The sequence below is a fragment of the Jaculus jaculus genome, chromosome 3, assembly GCF_020740685.1.
Source record: "Jaculus jaculus isolate mJacJac1 chromosome 3, mJacJac1.mat.Y.cur, whole genome shotgun sequence".
Lineage (NCBI taxonomy): Eukaryota > Metazoa > Chordata > Mammalia > Rodentia > Dipodidae > Jaculus > Jaculus jaculus.
Window position 1 is genome coordinate 119,251,522 of NC_059104.1, and position 20,871 is coordinate 119,272,392.

General features: G+C 36.1%; 1 non-coding gene across 1 annotated transcript; it reads right to left on the reverse strand.

The window, feature by feature from the left end:
- Positions 1–18,492: 18,492 nt before the first annotated feature.
- LOC123459689 lies at positions 18,493–18,597 on the reverse strand. The gene has a single exon (XR_006636447.1). It is a non-coding gene; the product is annotated as a U6 spliceosomal RNA (small nuclear RNA).
- Between the last annotated feature and the right edge of the window lie 2,274 nt (positions 18,598–20,871).

Consider the following 20,871-nt stretch of genomic DNA (forward strand, 5'->3'; position numbering starts at 1 on the left):
GATAAAACTTCTTACCATTGCTTTCATGTCCCTTGGTAATTAAAACAGAGATTCCAGCTTGTACTTCTGCATGCTTGGCTGGCAATTGACTGGTATACCAGTTAAAAGTTTATTTTCATTGATCACTAGTGGGTCTTTTGAGAATAAATGCAACTGTTGGGAAATAGGAACAAATCTCCCTATGTTTAAACAAACAATGAAATTATGACCTTGGGAGTGAACCAGAAAAACCTAGTGGTTCTCCAGTAACTATTGCATTCATGTTGTTCTCTTGCATAAAACAGAAATTTGATGTAAATAACATAAAAATGAGGACTGGAGAGTTGGCACAGTCATTAAGGTAAAGCCTAAGGACCCAGGTTTGATTCCCCCATACCTATGTAAAGCCAGATGCAGAAGATGGCACTTGTGTCTGAAGGTCATTTTCAGTGACTACAGGGCCTGAAACACCCATTCTCTTTCTCTCTTTCTCTTTCTTTCTCTCTCTCTCTCTCTCATCTCTCTATCTATCTATCTATCTATCTATCTATCTATCTATCTATCTATCTATCTATCAATCATCTATCATCTATCTGACTATCTAGTCTCTAAAAAATGAGAATATGCTTAGATATCCTTGGCCTGCTGCCATTCTGTATGAATTTTGAGATCATTTTTCTATCATTGTGAAAAATGATGCTAAGATTTTTATTGGTATTGCATTAAGTCTGTAAATTTCTTTTGGTAGGATTGCCATTTTCACCATGTTAATTCTGCCTATCGAGGAGCATGAGAGGATTTTTTGTCTTCTCAAGTTCTCCTCAATTTCTTTCTTGAATATTTTATTTTCATTATATATGCCTTTCACATCCTTGGTATTATTCCAAGGCCTATTATTATTATTATTGTTTTTTGCTATTGAAAATGTGGAAGTGTTGCTAATTTCTTCCTCTGTATCTTTGTCCTTTGTAGATAGAAAGGCTAATTTTGTCCATTGATTTTTGTATCCTGCTACTTGCTGAAGGAATTAATCACCTGTAGGAATTTTGAGATGGAGGCTCTCAGGTCACTTATGTATGTGATCATGTCATCTGCAAATAGGGCTAACTTGACTTCTTCCTTTCCAATTTGTATCCTATTTATTTCTTTCTCCTATCTTATTGTTTTGGCCAGGTTCTAGTACTATATTGAAGAGCAGAGGTTGAGAGTGGGCACCCCTGTCTTATGCTTGATTTCAATGGGAATTCCTTGAGTCTTTCCCCATTAAGCATTATTTTGGCTTTAAGTGCTTTATATATAGCCTTTATTATGTTGAGATATAAACCATCCATGCCTATTCTTCTCACCAAAGTTTTTTTTTTTTTTAATTTATTTATTTGAGAGTGACAGACACAGAGAAAGACAGATAGAGGGAGAGAGAGAGAAGCCAGGGCTTCCAGCCTCTGCAAACGAACTCCAGACGCGTGCGCCCCCTTGTGCATCTGGCTAACGTGGGACCTGGGGAACCGAGCCTCGAACCGGGGTCCTTAGGCTTCATAGGCAAGCGCTTAACCACTAAGCCATCTCTCCAGCCCCAAAGTTTTTTTTTTTGTTTTTTTTTTTTTATAAAGTAAGTGATGTTGTATTTGTCAAAGGCCTTTTCTGCATCCATTGAAATGATCATTTTTTGTGATTAACCTTATTTATGTGGCATATTAGATGGACATATTTCCATCTGATGAACCAACTCTGTGTTCCTGGGATAAATCCTACTTGATCAAGGAGGATACTTCTTTTGATATGATGTTGAATTCAGTTTGAGAGGATTTTTTTCAGGATCTTTGCTTCTAAATTCACTAGGGATATAGGCCTGTATTTTTCTTGTTGATCCTATGACTGGTTTTGGTGTTAGGGTGATATTAGATTCATAAAAAGAATTGGAGCACATTCCCTGTTCTCTAATTATGTGGATAAGTTTGAAAAATATTAGTTTCAGGACTTCCATGAAGTTGTCATAGAATTTGGCTGAGAAACCATCTGGTCCTAGACCCTTCTTATTGATGATGCTTTTTATTACTTTGCCATCTCAAGGGGTGTGATAGGTTTGTTTGGAAGATTAATCTCCTCGAGTTTAGTTTTGGTAGGTGATATGTATCCAAGAATTTATGCATTTCTTCCAGATTATCCAGTTTTGTGGAGTAAAGGTTTTGAAAATAAATCCTGATGATTCTTTCAGTTTCACTTATGTCTGTTATGATCTTTCCTTTTTCATTTGGTTAATTCAAAGTGCCTCTTTCCTTATTTATTTATTTTTTGCTTGATCAAATGGGCCAGAGATTTATCAAGCTTGTTTACTTTTTCAAAGAGCCAGATCTTTGTTTTATCAATTTTCTTAATTGTTTCCCTAGTTTCCAGTTCATTAATTTCTGCTCTGATCTTGGTTATTTCTTTCTATATAGAGCCTATTAGGTTGGATTCTTCTTGTTTTTCAAATGCCTTTAAATGGATGGTTAGGTTATCAATTGGGATCTCTCGTTTTTGTTATGAAGGCATTTTGTGCTATGAATTTTCCCCTAAGTGCTGCCTTCATTATGTCCATAAGTTTTGGTACAATGTGTTCTCATATTTATTCAATTCTAGAAAATTTACAATATCCTTTTATATTTCATCTACTACCAATTTATTGTTTAAAAGTGTGATGTTCAGGATCTAGGAGCTGATGGAGTTCCTGGCACATCTTGTTAATTTCTAGCTTTACAGCATTATAGTTTTACGTTATGCAGGAAATTATGTCAATTTTCCTGAACATATTGAGTCAGACATTATGGTGCAGTATATGATCTATTTTGGAGAAGGTTTTGTGGACTGCTGAGAAGAATGTATATTCTTTTGATTTTGCATAGAATGTTCTGTGGATGTCCATTAGGTGTAGCTGATCTGTAGTGTTGTTGAGCTCCTTTACTTCCCTGTTGATTTTGTTTGAATGATATATCTATTGATGATAGTGGAGCATTGAAGTCCCCAACTATGATAGTGTTTGTATATATCCTCAGCAAAAGTAAAACCTCTGGAGGCATCACCATACCTGAGCTAAAGCTATATTACAAAGCCACAGTAACAAAAACAGCATGGTGCTGGCATAAAAAAAACAGGAATATAGACCAGTGGACCAGAATTGAGAAACTGGACTTTAGGACAAGTAACTACATCTGCTTGATAGTCAACAAAGGTTCTAATAATATAGTCAGGAGAACATACAGCATCATCAATAAATGGTTCTGGACAAACAGGACAACCATATACAGAAAAAATGAAACTAGACCCACACATCTCACCATGTACAAACATCAAGTCCAAATGGATCTAAGACCTCAATATAAAATGGGAAACTCAGCCAGGCATTGTGGCACATACCTTTAATCCCAGCACTTGGGAGGCAGATGTAGGAGGATTGCCATGAGTTCGAGGCCACCCAGAGACTACATAGTGAAGTCCAGGTCAGCCTGGGCTAGAGTGAGACCCTACCTCAAAAAATAAAAAAATAAAAAAATAAAACAAATAAATAAATAAATAAATAATAAAATGGGAAACTCTTCCACTACTGCAATCTCTATGATATAGAAGTGGGGAAAGACTTCCTTAACAAAACCCCAGTAGCTCAGGTACTTAAACAATCACTCAACCAATGGGATCTCATGAAGCTGAAAAGTTTTTGTACAGACAAACCTGGTATAGGCAGAGTCAACAGATTAACCACAGAATGGGAGAAAATTTTTGCTCGCTCTACAACTGACAAAGGACAAATTTCATGAATCTTCAAAGAACTGAAAAACCTAAACAACACAAATATTTTTCATTTATTTATTTGAGAAACAGAGAGAGAGAGAGAGAAGGAGAGAGAAAAGGGCAGATAGAGAATGGGTATGTCATGGTCTCCAGCCACTGCAAATGAACTCCAGATGCATGTGCCCTCTTGTGTATCTGGATTATGTGGGTCTTGGGGAGTTGAACCTGGGTCCTTTGGCTTTGCAGTCAAATACCTTAATCGCTGAGCCATCTCTACAGCTCCAAAAATCCTAAACAATAAAAAACAAAACCAGACAACCCACTCACAAAGTGGGTCAGAGAACTAAATAAGGATTTCTCAGAGGAAGATACACAAATGGCAAACACATACTTAAGACAATGTTCACCATCCCTAACCATCAGGAAAATGTGAATTAAAACATCTATGAGATTTTACCTTTTGCCATTAAGGATAGCAGCCATTCAAAAACCAAATGAAAGCAAATGTTGGTGAATATATGGAGAAATAGAGACCCTCATTCATTGTTGGTGGGAATGTAAGATGGTACAACAACTATGGAAATCATTATGGAAGCTCCTAGAAAGGTTGACTATAGAATTAAAAACAGACCCAGTTATCCTCTTATTGCACATTTACTCTAAAGGCTTCATGCTTCAGTTCAGAGGCTCTACCATGTTTATAGCTACTCAATTTAAAACAGCTAAGAACTGGAATTAATCTGGTACCCATTATTGCCTGAATGGATATCTAAGATATCATATATATATATATATATATATATATATATATATATATATATGAATACTATTCAGTAGTAACAAAAAAATAACACACTATAATCTGTAGAAAAATGGTCAGACTTGGACCAGATTATACACATAGAACTTACAGTCAAGGAAAGAGTGGTTACATGGTCTCATTCATTTGTGGTTCCTAACCTGGATCAGTTTGAGATGCTGACATATCTAATAGGCCCATCTAGTGCTAGAAGGTGTCGCATGAGCTACTGGGGGAAAGTAGCCAACATCTGTCTGAACAACTTGAAGTCGAAGCTACTCAGATGAAAACAATCTGACATGATGCTCACCCAAGTACAATAGTGGCACACAGCCATGGTGGGTAACCAACTGCTCTTGGATTGGCTAACAGATCTCAGTGGAAAGGAACTCACATCTGGAACTGGGAAACAAGTCAGAATCATATCCAGAGAATGATTTTATTTTCCAATATCAACTTTCACTAATCTTGGGCCACAAGAGGGTCTATACCCATTAAATTCTCTCTAAACTAAGAATTGTTATTCCATGCTGACTACACTCGCCATTGGAGAATCTCTTTTTTCAGAATTCTCTTTTTCAGATGGGTGCAGGACCTGAGGAGAGAAACAACCCATCACACTTCACTATGGCCTCAGATGAATCCACAGAGGAAGTAGGAAAATGAGCAAGGATGCTGCTTTCACAGCAAACCTGATATCAACACAAGGGTGAAGGAGATAGACACTGAGGACACTGAACACCTACAAACCAAAGATCCAGAGGCTCCGAAGAGCCCATCAATGAGGTAGACTTAAAATTCTCCCAGCATGACTCTGAGAATTTCATGGAAGAAGGGTCCAAAAGATTGTCAGAGCCACAAGTTGGGACACTATGCACAGAGACATTGCCTCTCTCCCATGACTGATGGCTGCATCCACAATCCATGACACATAATCTTCATGGGGATGATGTACATCCCCAATGATGAAGGTCCCTTTGGATAAGGGGCAGGAATAAGGGAAAGGATGGTACCAACATATGCTATTTACATATTAAATATGTCCTTAACTAATAAAAAAAATAAAAATGAGAATTTGTAAAACTGTGCTTATCATGGGACAAGTAGCAAATTTTCACTAGGCCTCTATCTATATAAAATAAATTATGTTGCATATTTTACATACTTCAAGCTTATCATGGAACACAGTTCTATTTTGGCATCTTGAAAATTATGTGTTTGTGATGGTTAATGTTCATTGTCAACTTGTCTGAATTTGCAGTCATCTTGGACCCACGCCTGTAGGTATGCCTGTGAGTGTGATTCCAGAGAGATTTAATTAAGTAAGGGAGATCCACTCTGAAAGTGGGTAGCAGCATCTCATGGATTGTAGTCCTAAACTGACTAACCAAAAGGAGGAAGCTAGCTAATCATGAAAGCAGCCATTTCTCTGCATCCTGACTATACATGCAAAATGTTCATCTCCTTTACATCTTTCTCCCACAGCTAAAGCCAATGTAGATGCCATGGCTTTCTCATCATGATAGATTGTACCCTCAAACTGGGAGCCAGAAAAAAAATACTTCTTTAGGTCATTTCTTGTCAGGCATTTGGTCCCAGCAATGACACAGTAATGTGATAGCAGATAGTATAATAGGAAATGACAGAAAGACAAGCAACTCTAGAGGGCCTTAGAGGAAAGCAGTGAACAAAAATTGTATCCTAGAAGACATATTTTCCTCCTGCACACATTTGAGGCACACTCTGAGACTCTCATAAATATCTGGCAATCCACAATAGCAGATGGGGAAAACAACCATTGGGATTTAAGGTTTTCAGAAAAACATGTTTAATTTATACACATGTAAGGCTTTCTATGACCTTTAAAATTATTTGAATTCAAATTATCCCAGAAAAATTGACCTTCTGTATATATGTAACTGAATTCTACAAATTAGGTATTTTTTCACATAGGATTAAGAGAATATTACATACCTATTACTCAAAAGTAGAGTTAATATCCATAAACCACTTTATCCTATCATCTGAATTTACATCATACTTTCATCAAAATTGTATTTCTGAAAAAAATTTTGGTGCAAAAGAATTTTTTTAAAAGATTCTAATATCAAATATTGAGTGGCTTTTATTCACCAACTGTCAGCTTCATTCTTCTTAGGTAACATTATACTAAAAATACCAACTCATTCTAGGTCATACTTTTCATTTAAAGAATTTTCATAATGCCTGATAGGGGAGCCCTTTTCTTTGCTTGCCCTCATTCTGCCACTTCTCTTTTATTTCATTCAATTTCTATTCTAATATGTTAATAATTTCTCAACTAATGCTAAGAATTTTTTCTGACTTATTCTCCTCTTGATTTTAGTCTCTGTCTCCTATTTTCATTAACTTTCTCACTCCTATTTTCCTTTTCTTATCTTAATCATACAACCATATGCCAGCAGACCTATGTCCTTCCCCAAGAGCCATGCCTAAATCTTCAAATATTTTAACCTACATCAAAGCTTTTTTTTTTTTTTTTTTTTACAAAATCCACCTACAAACATACTTGCTAAAAAGCTATAATGTGGATATAAAGCCTATCACTGGGAATAAAGATGCGTAATGTCATGATTAGCAATTAAGTTAGATTATATTACATAGGTTATTTTTCTTTATTATTATGGTTTTATATTACTTCTTGAATTAATAAGTAAATAAACATATAACAAGTCAAAATGAATTTTATAATCCCTAAGCAGATTTATATATCTGCCATTCTGTGAATTAATGAAATGAATTAATCTCAAAATTATATATTGTCATGACTGTGTTCTTCAGAACATGAAAGACTAGATATTTCAGATGATTATACACACATTACACATAGCTTCCCACTGATTGGTCACTTATTGAAATGAACACACTTTCAACATCCTGGGTGGCTGTAAGCAGTGAAGCAAATATTTATTCTGCATCACAATGCCAGGAACACAATTAATGTAAAAGCACATGGTAGCTTTTCTTCCATAATAAACACTAAAATTAAAATTTCCCTTATAATATAAAGACTTAATATTATTAAAATTTCAGGCAGTGAGGTTTTCTCATGACCAAGCAAGTATGAAGAATAAAAATGGTATTCAAAAAAAAAAAGGATATATGTGTGCTGGAAAAATGACTCAGCGAGTAAAATGCATGTTGCATCTGAATCAGAATCTAAGTTTGGATCTCCAACACCCACAGATATGGTAGTCCATGCCTATTATCTCAGGTCTGGGGCAGTGGAGACAGAAAAATTCCTAAGTCTTGCTCTGCTAAGTATTCTGGGCCTACAATCCACAATGAGCTTTTGATCAAAGAAACCTACAAGGTTTCCCAAAACAATGACAGACTTCTGTCAGAGTAATTGATGACCCACCAAAGGCCAGTGGTAAGACCCTATTGCTGAAGACTCCATTCGCAGCTGACACGTAAAATGGAATGACATGGCCGGAAGCCAGGAGAGAGTCAGTCCCCAGACAGTCAGCGTGTCTAGTGCCAGAAGGCGCTACATAGGCGACTGGGGGAAGTGACCAAGATCTGTCCAAGCAACACATTGTTTAACCTAAGTAGCAACAATTAACCGGATGTGATACCCATACAAGTGCAATAGTGGTACACAGCCATGGTGAGGAATCAATTGCTCTTGATTTGGCTAACTGATCCACTCAGTGGTACTAGACCCTTAGCTGGAGCTGGGAAACAAGTCAGAACCATACCCAAACACAAGCCCACTCTACAATATCAAGCTACCATCAATCACCGGGTATAAGAGGGCCTACACCTATCAAACTGTCTATCAAAAAAGTAAGTGTTATCTCAATTTTCTGGGTGCTAACTCACTCTCCGTTGGAGAATCTGCTTCTCTTTTCCAGATAGATGCAGATCCTAAGAAGAGAGCTGCCCCAACATACCTCAGAAGGGGCCCAACTGAAACTAAGGACAACTGGCGAAATAAGCAAGGGTGATGTTTTCCTGCGAACTGGATACCAGCACAAAGGGGAAGGAGATCAATTCAGAGAAAAATCAACTCCTACCAAATCAGAGAGCCAGAGCCTCAGAGGCCCCCAACACCTCAGCACTGAAGCAGACCAAAAATGAACCCAACATGGCTCAGGGAAATCTTGCGGAAGAGGGGGCGGAAAGAATGTCAGAGTTACATGTTGGGTCATGATTTTCAGAGACATTTATCATACTAATAACTGGGGGCTAACTCCACAATGCACGACCCATTTTCAATAATAAGGAGGGTCTAATGGGAGGGGGTAGATCACAGATGAGCCTAAATAATGGTACCAAACTGCCTCTATTTACTGAAAAGAAAACTAATAAATTAAATTTAAAAAATAAATAAATAAATAAATAAAAAAATTGTTGAGATCTAAGTTTAGTAAGTAAGAGCCCTGTCTCAAAAAATAAAGTGGAAAGTGATTAAGGAAGACATCTGACATCAAGCCCTGGCCTTATGTCCCACATACAGACAAACATATATAAATACAAGTACCCCACATTGCTAAATCCTTGTAATACTTTCATTTTGAATGAAATAGATTCACACATATAAAGTACTTTTAAAATATTTTTCAGTGATTCTGATTGACAGAACTCATAGTTCTCAAGTATAGAACCAAATAATTTGTCCTTCATAAAAGTAAGCAAAAAATGAAAATAAATTTAAAACCTTTCATTAGAAAAATATTTATTTTAACAAAATCAAACTTTTAAAATGAAAATATGTTTAAAATGTGCCTAAACTGGCTTTTATCCATGCTCGGTATAAAACTAAGCTGTGCTAAGACACTCAACATCAGTGAAAAGTGTGTGAGTTGGGAAGAAGGGGCTTATTGAGAAGAGGAGGAGTACAACGGGGGTGAACAGGTTGAAAACACATTGCATATATGTATGAAATTATCAAAATTAAAAAATCATATTTTGTGATGGCAATGTATCTCAGTTATTGGATTTGATTCTCAGCACTGCATAAACTGAGCATGGTGACACACTTGTAACCTCAGCACTTGTGAAGTGAAGGCAAGATGATCAAAAGTTGAAGGTTATCCTCAGCTTCATAGCAAATTAGCAAGTTAGAAATCAGCCTGGGTGACACTAAGAAACTGTCTCAAAAATATCTTAATTCCAACTCATATATTGCTGTTTTGGAAATTGAGGTGGGAAGTTGGAAGGGGTGATCCTTGCATGCTTGCTGGCATTTTGACTAGAGCAACATTTTTGGCAGTGTCTGTGGAAAATGCCCACACTCATGAAAATGAATGACTATGTTAGCTTTCCAGTGTAGATATGGCACAACATTACATAAAAATATTCTAATTAGGATAATTTTTCAACCATAATGAAAACGTTTTCCTATATATTTATAGCAGAGTGATTTTTATGTTGTTAGTTGTATGTATGTTGTTTGTCACAAGACACACTTTTAGGCAAAATTCTCTTTTTAAAAAAAAATATTTATTTATTTATTTTGAGAGTGACAGACAGACAAAGAGAGAAAGAGGCAGACAGGGATAGATAAAGAATGGGTGCGCCAGGGCCTCCAGCCACTGCACATGAATTCCAGACACATGCGCCCCCTTGTGCATCTGGCTAACTTGAGTCCTGGGGAATTGAGCCTCAAACCAGGGTCCTTAGGCTTCACATGCAAGTGCTTAACCACTAAGCAATCTCTCCAGCCTAGAATTCTCTTTTAAAACGAATTTTCCATCAGAATAATATACACTTAATCTTAAAATCAGTACTTGAAATAAGGAGTACGATAGAGAACAATAACACAAGTCTATCTCATTATCAGTAGCAAGCATTGGCAGCCAGTGAAAGAGTCGTGATATTCTTATTGCTTTCAGATAGGCAGCACACTAAATACAAAAAGGAGCAGAACACAAGGACTATGAGTCAAAGTCTAAGTTTGCTAGTTAGTTGATGGTTTACCTCAATTATCCAATATGCAAATAGTCTCTTCCACATGCATGAAAAATTTCAAAGTGGTATGTGAATCACAGGAGGGCATTGCCAGAAGAGTGGAAATGAAAAGACAAATAACATGCAAGTGGGAGACAATGACTAGAAGTTTGCAGCACATGACCGATGCCCATGTTTCTGTGGGACTTCCCAGTTCCATGTTCAGGTTTATGTGTGCCTTTCCACTTCTATGCCCATGTTAATGTGTGACTTTCCATTTCCATGCCCATGTTAATGCATTACTCTCCAGTTCTATGTCCAGGCTTACATCCAATTCTCTACTTCCATGCCCAGATTTAGGTCTGACTTTACATCTCTTGGGACTTCATGTCATAATACATATACCACTCTCACAATTTCCCTCCCTTCTTGTCAATCTCTTTTACTTTATCATCTATCTTTCTATCTATCTGTCTGTCTGTCTGTCTATCTATCACATATCTATCATCTAACATCTATTATCTGTTTATCTTCCTACTATCTATCCATATACGTGTGTATTACACACACACACACACATACACACACACGTTTATGTGTGCAAACATGTGTATTTATATGTGTGGATATGTAGATATGTGCACCCATTTTGTGAATGTATGTGTGTATTCATACACATACCCATGCTCTTTCACAGTCCTAGATCACTGCACAAACGAATCATCCTTTGCAAATCCTCACTTTATTGTTTTGATTACAGCAGTTTCCCTTGCTTTTAAAATTTTCATGTTAATACCATTCCCTCAATAATAAACTCTAAGAAAATTTCTGCCATGTAGATTTAATACAGTAATACTTTCCCATTTGACAATGTACTCATTTAGTGTAGGAATGCCATGCTTTATATTTCACTTAACATCAGTGTCTAGAATGTATTATATTTTTTAAAAATTCATATATTCTGTTGGACAACAATACAATAATACAAATAATGAATTCTAAATCTAAAAAAAACAGCTAAAACTGGTCAAATTTCTTACCTATTCCAAAACAATTCAATAAGCATATGTAACCCACATATTTTGGCACATAGCACTTTATTACTTATAAAACAGAATGCCAATTACTATGAAGTTACTTATATGAATTGGAATATCGGACTCATCATCAACAGAAATTGTATGAGATGTTCCTGTAAGTTGAAAGGGGTACAGACAATAACCTATTCAAAAAAAGAAGGAATAGAAGTACTACTATACATGGAATATAAAATTTGGTGAAAAAATAGGATTCACAAGAAAAGTAAATAAGATAAAATTAGAGATGTTAAATGATCTCTTTTTATCAGAGATGGCACTGAATGACATCTCAGAAAACTATAAAATTAAACTATAGAAAATACTCTTTTTTGGGGGAGGATATTTTTGAAGTACAGTTTTACTCTGGCCATGGCTGCCCTGGAATTCAGTATGTAGTTTCAGGGTGGCCTCAGACTCATGGCAATCCTCCTACCTCTGCCTCTGGAGTGCTGTAGGTGTGCACCACCATGCTTGGCTCTAAACTACAGAAAATAATCTTGATAACATCAAGGCTTTTGATGTTTAAAAGAAAAAGGCTGTTCCACATGGTCACTAGAACTTCTGATCATAGATAAACCTTTTCATTAGACCTATTCAAGGGCTGCTATTCTATGCCAAAATAGCATTCAATTTACCTAAGCTATCAAGCAATTGCCTAATTTCTTTCATTACAATGATCTGAACTAAACTCCCAAATAAATGAGAATCATTAATTATACCTTATAAATATGACAGTTACTGACGGATACCACAGAGTAAGTATGGTGCATTGGCCTTTGATGTTTTCCATTTCATTTTTTAGGTTCATTTACAACACACTATGTTAAGCTCAACAACTAAATTGTATACACTTTACATTATGTTTTTCCAATCTATTTTGACTACATATGGCAAAAGTCACAGCTTTTTAATTAATTCCTCTAATTAATAAACTTTATTTCCCCTTCAGCGGTTGATGTCTGGCTTCATGCTGTTCTTCTAACTGTACGTTTTCAGATTTCCTCCAGACCTACTTGCATGGAGGCTTGATGGTTTGGGCAGCATGCCAAGATTTCCACAGCTTTTACAAACATATTTAAATCACATTAAAGTCCATCCTGCAAGTCTGTCCTTGTGCACCTCTGTGACATGGTGGCTTCTTTGTGGAACTTCTTACCCATACCCTCAGTGTTTCTTAATTTAACTACCCAGGCCACTTCTGTAAGAGAAGCTTCAGCTTCATACTCCCAAGGTTCATGGTATTCCCCATGAACCCAGCAAAACTCACATCTCTGCCTATGTTGATCATTTCCTCTTCTAGTATCAGGCACAGATGACAATTCCAATGGAGATCTTCTCACTAAAGTATATGTTCCAACATTTATTTCCTTGTTCTTAACCATTCAATGGTATTCTTATAGTTATTACTCATTGAAATTTATAACGGGTAATTTTCTCTCACCCAATCCTAGCCATTACTTTGATACAGGTAAACAGATTTTCTCCCTTGTAACTCGTTGCCTGAATGGTCTTATTAGTCACCAACTCATTAGCTTTCCATTTTCAAGCTCAAGTGAAAACAGAATATTTTTCTCTTGCCTGGTTTTTATTTTCTCTTCCACACCTTCACTTTAATACAATTACTGAAGTAAATATCATCAATCCAATGAAAAGTCTTATAACATGAATCTCCAAGGACCAATAACACATGCATCATAGATTAAAGTGGTAAATGTTGTCTGTCTTTATGTGAGATTGGCTTCAAGAGATTGTTATTTCAAATGTAACTGTTAGCATTTGTGTGGAAATAAATGCTATGCATAGACCTTGGAGAAATTTCTTACTAAGAAATCTATGTATACTGTATATAACAATAATACATGTTAAGCATAGTTACAATTCACATCAGGTGAACTTAAACTTTGCAATACTGCATACTGACTGCCAAGATTGGAGTTTAACATGTGATAATCACTGGATAAACTTATATGGCCCTCAACTTTAACACTGCATTTTTCGTTACATCTTTTCAATTTAGAAAGAGAATACAAGACGGTGTCTGAACACATATATACATATGGCACAATTTAGTAGTTGGCAAATATAGAAGAAAATAAATTAATATAACTTTGCATTTATTAGATAACAAGCCAAGTGCATCACACTTTAAAAGTCATCATCTCACATTATCCCATGATACAGAGACTTCTACCAGTCTCATTTTCCTAAAAGATGAGATATTTTTGCTAGGATGAACTTCTAGCCCAATTTGTATGTCTAACAGAGGACTCACTCAATTCAATTTTATAAAAGAATCTGATTTTAACTAAGTCTTAAAGTACTAAGAAAATTACAATAAATTGTCAAAAATACCATTCTAATTCTAAAGGTAAAACTGTGCTTTCACAGGGGAGGACATAGTCCAAAATCCTTGGGTCATAGACATTTAAAGAGCAACACCATTCTACTATTTAGGATTAGTATAATTAAAGAAAAGATAACATTAAAAATATAGAGTACAAAATTGCATTTATCCAAGGAAATGATATACCCTTTTGTTTTCACCTGAAAATATAGATCAAAGGACAATTGCAATGAAGCTTAGGACACTGTGCTAAGCACAGTTTGAGCACACCACCACCATGTATTAAATAAAGCATGGTTGATTCTTGAACTGGATGGCAAATCACCAAACAGCAACACAGGCAAGGTAGGGGATACTATAGATCACATAAATCAAAATGATTCCAAATATCATTATTTGACATATAACCTAATGTGATTTATATATTTCATATGTGGTGAGAAATATAAAGCACACCTTCCTGAGGAGGAAACCAGTTGAGACCAGCATCCATCTCCCTCTGCTTCCTGATTGTGAATGCAATGTGGACAGCTATCCCATGCCTCTGATGCCATAGTTTGGGCCACTTTTGAAACCACATCCTCTCGGCCAGGATGGATGGTACCTACAAACTGAGCTAAAAAAATACCTTCCTTCACCTCCTTCCTTAAGTTACTCCAGTCAGCTATTTGTTTGATCACAGTGAAGGAGAACAGTAAGATATATAATTGACTAAGACTCTTCAGTGTCATACATATACGGACATGACTATCTCCACTCAGAGATAAGCATACTGCACACAGGCCTACCAGAACCCTGCCCAACACAATACTATCTACCTAAAATGATGTTTCAAAGAGTATGCTCACCAGGTTCTGTCCAGAAACAGACTGTTGTTGTTTTCGACAAATTAAGAATTACTTGGTTCTTGAAGGTGGGAGAATTGGAATCACTAGGCTATGTAATATAGCTAATTTGCAGTCTTACAGTCTGAATATAAAACACATCTACAGATAGGGAAAATTGTGATTATAGTAAAAATGGGCTTTAAACTATTTCCTTCTCTTCATGTGTCTTTATTTCAAGACTATATATATGTATGTATATGTATGTATGTATGTATATGTATATGTGTGTATGTGTATATATATATTAAATATTATATATATATATTAAATATTATATATATGTATATATATATATATATATAAAGCCATATATATATGGCTTATAATAAGGCTTATAATGCTAACATCCATGAAGGAAAGGTTAGAAAAATGAGGCTTAATAGGAAAACAAATTCTGGGAAAGGCAAACTAAGGCAAGACCCAGGTCTTAGAATCCTGAATGTATGACCCTGAATTATTTCAAATGACTTTGACCCTTTCATTTAGGCTTCTATTACTGATCTCAGGATATGCTGCATTCAGTTAGAATATAGCAATTACATTTTTTGAGACCCAGGGTTGGTTATTCAAGTTTTAATGCTCTGGACACTTTTAAGAGATATTTTCATTGCAGAAGTGAAATTACAAAGCAAGAGAATAAAGCATTTTTTCCATCTAAGGGCCTGTACTAAGGGTTTCAACTTCAGAGGTTTGCAAACTCTGGCTTAAATATTACTTATTCTGGATAAGTTCTTATAAGTACCTGAACCATTCTGTTCACCTAGGGGAAAGCCTCCTTTGTGTATAACTTCTGTAATCCATGCCATTCATACAAACCCCTTTCAGTAAATTAATGCCTTTTGCTATGAAATTTGGTGTGGAGTGCTCTTCCTTTGTTATGTAGACACAGAGCCTCCAAGCCTATTAATAATTTTAATTTGCTAACTACTATAGAGTGCAGGATGAGTGGCTTAAGAGCGTATTAGCAATGATTATTGAGTGTGGGCTTGGGAAATCTTTTTAGTTTTCTTTTCCTCCCAACTTTATACCATTGTGCTATGGAACATGCTATAGGGAATGATTTTCTGCTGCCAGGGAATGAAGGAGATGGCCATGATGAGGCTCTTTCTCTTCTAATGTCTGTGATTCTTTAATTCTTCTATTCTTTTGTAAATGACAAGAGCTTTCCATCATTATTCTTCAAATGCCTAACTCCTAGCATCACTTCAAAAAAAGCCTCCCAAGATATGGGTAGGTTTTCTGTCTTGCCTAAACTTCTGGTTCATGTCACCAGCTGCCACTGTTGATATAGCATTTCAACCCTGCCAAAATCACTTCCTGGTGTTCCTCCAGATTGGTTTTGAGAAACCTAATAAAATGTCTCTTTCCATGACAGATGTGAAAGCACGTGGCCCCATTTTATGACAAGTACATTTCAACAACATTCCTTGTTGAATATTTATCTAGGTTAATATTCCAGAGATAGAAACCAAGTAGCTTATATGTATAATTTATACTTAATATTCTGCTTCTCATTTGGTTTGAAATTCAAGTTCCCTTGCCTGTGAATGTTTATCATATTGAATAAGCAGAGCTCCAAGAAAAATATGCTTTTGTTCTTCTCTAAATTGACAGTGAAGACTTGCAGGAGACTGATTTAGGATTACAAAGGAAAGATTTAAAAGAACAATGAGAGAATAGAAACAGTCATACAATACTCCTCTAGGTTATGGAGTACAGGAAGTGGTGAATAATATCCAGGATTTTCCATGTAGTGTTTACAAATTGCACCTGTACAGTCATGGATATTGCCAAATTTTGAAGAGACTAGTTACCCTTTCCATGACAACTTGTTTCAGGTGCAATTCAAAATGATTGTGAACTTTAAATAAAACTGTTTGTATATAGATGGGGATGATACATTTAACACTCATTTTTAAACGTGTGCAGATCGATCCAGGCTTCCTTATTGAATCATTCTGGGGAATGATGTGTCTCTGGGACATGTAATCAGCAAATGGTAAATGTGCTCCATCTTATTAATCTTATTAATGTGACACCATGATGTAGTAGGAAATGGACATCTAGGTTACATGAGAAATTGATATCCAGAACTGCAGGACTGTACCAATTCACTGCCTTCATGGTTTGAATGTAAAATGTCCCTTTCCTCACTTCTCATGCTCACGTGTTAAGAAACACCCACTTGCCAGCTGATGGCACTGTTTTGGGAGATTGTGTAACATTTGGGATACGGCTGCCTTGTTGGCATAGGCAAACCTATGAGAATGTAGAAGTGGTCTTCATATTCTCATAGAGGCATACCTGTCCTCAGTTCTGGTCTAGTTCTCTCTGAACAGTGACATAATCTCTTGCCACCCAGAACAAGGCATGTAGGCCCTATATCTCTCCCACAAGAAAGGACTATATCTAAACTGTGATTCAAAAAGAATCCTCTTCTCCAGTATTTTTTCAGAATGATGGGCATATGATTAACACAGCAGCCTTCTTATTCCTTCCACAGGCACAAAGTCATACTCAAGTAGCTAATACACAAAAAACGAGTTTCAAATTTCTCCTTTACATGTCCCATTATGATAGAGTACACTGCTCAACAGGAGAAATATGTCTGCAGTACAAACTGTAAAAGTAAATACACAGGTGCAGACATAGGTTCATATGTAGACAGAAGCAGAGAGGAAATGAAATAGATTTTCTGTTTTGGGTCCCTTTTTTGTGGGGGGGGGGACTCTTACTCTAGCTCAGGCTGACCTGGAATTCATTGTGTAGATTCAGGGTGGCCTCGAACTCATGGCAATCCTCATACCTCTGCCTTTTAAGTGCTGGAAAAACTCTTGTTTTAAACTCAAAGTTTTAATACCAAAATTGTCATGTATTAAGAACACATAGAGTCTGAGATAACATGAAATAATCAGAACCCTAATGTACAATACTCCTGTACTTTTCAGTTCAATAGGTCTTTGAGTAAATGAACAGAATTAAAGAGGTCATCATGTTGCACTTCAGATAATACCATCACTTTTACATTTTGTATCACATCATTACCTGGTAGTGAAAAATAAAGGATTCAGGATTTAAAAAGTAAGGCCTATGTTTTATAATCAATATGATCTTGATAACAAACAAATACCTGATGAAATATTAAATAAATGCTAGATGTAAATCCAGTTGGCTATAATGAAATTATGACTAAAGTATGGAGATAAAGAAAAACTATGAGTCCCTTTAAAAGAAATTAATACTATCTTGGCAAAATGAGAGGTAAAGATTGATGCAAAAGGAGTGAAAATCAATAACTGAAGTTGCATGTCTAAGAATGATTGGAAACACATGCAAAGATACACAATGATTGTAAATATTAGAAATAAAACCAAAAATAAAAACAATAAAAGGTGCTGAGGAAATGGCTTAGTGGTTAGGGCACTTGCCTTTGAAGCCAAAGGTCCCTGGTTCAATTCCCCAGGACCCACATAAGCCGGAAGTATAAAGGGGAGGGTGCATCTGGAGTTAATTTATAGTGGCTGGAAACCCTAGAATGCCCATTGTCTCTTCCTGTATGCTCCTCTCTTCCCCAAATAAATAAATAATAAAATATTTTTAAAAATAGCAGCAAACACAATTATGAGGCTGCAGTGAAACCCAGTGCAATGGAACTCCGAATTAGCAAAAAAAAGATCGCATGAAAGAAGGAAATTATTATTATTTTTAAATATGGAATGCTTCATGAATTTGTGTATCATTCTTAAGCAGGGACTATGCTAATCTTCTCTGGATTGTTCCAATTTTAGTTCATGTTCTTCCAAAGTGAGCATAGAAATTGAATTTTTTAATAAAATCTTAATAAAGGAATAATATACACATCTGAATAAATACAAAAATAACAATGTACAAACTACAAAGAGGAACACAGAATATATATTCATAGAAACCAACAGTGATTATTTTAGATATTAACTAGGGGAATATATATAATATTGAAAAAAGAAGAGTTTCTGAATATATACAGTGTAATATGGATTCAGAGAGTATAAAATGTACACACTCTATTGTGTGACCATATTAGTTCATTATCCAAATCTAATAATTAGCATAGGGAAGTATATTAAGTATCTCAACAAAGAAATTTCATATGTCATGTCTGAGTGATATCAAATTATAATGTGTTTTATTTTTTAATTTTGCTTGTGTAAATTTAGTTATGTAAAGTGGTGTGTGTATGGGGGGAATGCATGGTATATGCACATGTATGTGCCCTTGTGTGAATGTGGGAATGATAGGGGTGTGTGTATGGGGGAATATGTAGTGTATGCACATGTATGTATTCTTGTGTGAATGTGGGCATGTAAAGTGGTAAGAGTAAGGGGGAATGTATTGTGTATGCACATTGTGGTAGTTGGATTCAGGTGTCCCCCATAAACTTACGTGTTATGAATTCCAGGTTCCTACTGATTGAGATTTGGGAAATAATGCCTTTCCAGAGGCAGTGTATTGTTAGGGCAGACTTATGGGTATTATAGCCAGTTTCCCCTTTCCAGCATTTGGCACACTCTCCTGTTGCTATTGGTCACCTGATGTTGGCAAAACTAGGTGATGTCAATGTTCATGCCAACAGTGATTCTTTTAAATATTACCAAGAGGCAAATAAATAATAGTGAAGAAAAATATGAGTTTCTTAATATACAATGTAATATGGATTCAGAGAATATAAAACTCACACTCTCTTGTGTGACCATACTAGTGCACTATTCATTGTTTTTCCCTTTCGTTGTGGAGCTTCTCCTTGAGTCTGTAAGCCAAACTATATCTTTTCTTTTCCACAATCTGCTCTTGATCAGGTGATTTCTGCCAGCATTGTGAACCTTACTGCAACAGTAAAGTTGATACCAGAAGAGTGGCATTGCTGCTAAACACCTAACTATGTGGCTTTGTCTTTTTGTAGCTGATTTTCAAGAGGATTGTAGAAGGATTTGTAATCTTAGCCTAAGAGACACCTTGTAGTGTTATAAGTACAGCTTGATAGACTATTCTGGTCAGAGTTGAAAGACTTGAATGCAGTATAAACTATGGGCTATGAGGTCTGGCCTGTGAGAGTGAGAAAGAGCTTTGCCTGTACTGGGCTAAAATCAGTCTGTGTGAGAGGCTTGCTGTTATACCCATGTCCTAAGAACTTGTGCAGGGTTGCTTTGTGTAGAAACAGACTGATGTGAGCAGAGGGATATGACACAGAAAAAAAAAGGAAATCATTGGGCCAAAACTGCCGTCATTTCAGCTACAATTATATGAGATTACAATCACTGAGATTGGGCTAACTGACCTGTATTGGGACAATAGAAAGAATGCAATATTTTGAAGGGGTCTGATTGCTGAAGAAGTGTCCTATTCTTCAAAGTCTGCTTTATTCCCCCCTGGATTAACAAATTGGCACCCCACCTGGTATTATGAAGTATAGAAATGAAGGAAAGACAGAATCATTGAATTTTCAACACAGTCTTGTGTTTTGGAAATAGCTATGGGCAGTGTGAAACAGGTTTGCTGGATGCCTGCATAAGGACCCAATGAAGCCTTGAGGATGGACTGTGGGTCACAGTGGAGATCCAGTGGAGATGTTGGGACCATGTGATGGCTGCTAAGGAGAACTTCCAACACCCAGTGAAGTTTTCCAGGACTGTAAGTAGCCTAGCTGCAGGGATAGAAATTTAACTTCAGAGAATTGTCAGTGTTGGAATTATTGGACTTGGAGACTTATCATTGACTAGAGTTGTTGGAGCTACAGAGTTTGATGTTTGCACTGTTTAAATCTTGTATTGGTTGAATATTCCTTTGCCGTTTCCAATGCCATTTTTTGCCATGTGAATGTTTATTCTGTGCTGTTATGTGTTTTTGTTTGTTTGTTTGCTTTGTTGGTGCTGTTTTTGGTATTATGGCTCAATTAAAAGATCTTGGACTATGGGAATGTTTGAACATCTTTGGGATTGATCAGAATTATGGGGGCTTTTAAAGTTGCACTGAATGCATTGTATTTTGCATCACTGACTGTTATGATTGTTTATGAAGGACAAAGGCAGAATGTGTTGGATTGATTCT